We start from the raw sequence: 555 nt of genomic DNA on the forward strand, positions 1-555 counted from the left end.
AAAAAAAAAGTTTAACCCCTTTTATTTAAGAGATGCAAATGAAACCAAGGCTTTCTTTAAAAGACTTTTAAGTCTCTTGCTTATCAAATTAGCAGGAGAACTGGTTAGTGCTGAGTGCTCTCTGTGTCTACCAGCTACTTTTAACAGTTACCAGAACCCCTGCTGTTAGGTGCCAAGTTGGCCATGACTCAGTGACCCCCAGGTTCAACAGAATAATGATGAAATCTGCCTGATCGACAGCACCCTCGCCTGGTGAAGCCCGTGGCTGCAGTCACTTTATCAATACATACAGATGTAAAAATTCATTGTATGTTATACTTTAACTTAAATAAAAAAAAGGTTTCTTTTCCTTTTTTAAAGCTACTTACCCCAGTTTGCTGGAAAGTAAATCTCTACTCCTCTTTGAGGAGCCCAGCCTGCACTTGATTTGACGAAGCTTGGATGGAGGCAGCTACTGGGAGAACCGAACTGTTTCTGCTGAGATGGATAAATGTGTCCAGACGTGCGAAGCACCATCTTTCTATGGCTTTCTAACAGTTTTATAGCAGACTATTA

This window comes from Elephantulus edwardii, unplaced genomic scaffold (genome assembly GCF_000299155.1).
Source record: "Elephantulus edwardii isolate Elephantulus edwardi_28Jun2011 unplaced genomic scaffold, EleEdw1.0 scaffold00068, whole genome shotgun sequence".
Classification (NCBI taxonomy): Eukaryota; Metazoa; Chordata; class Mammalia; order Macroscelidea; family Macroscelididae; genus Elephantulus; species Elephantulus edwardii.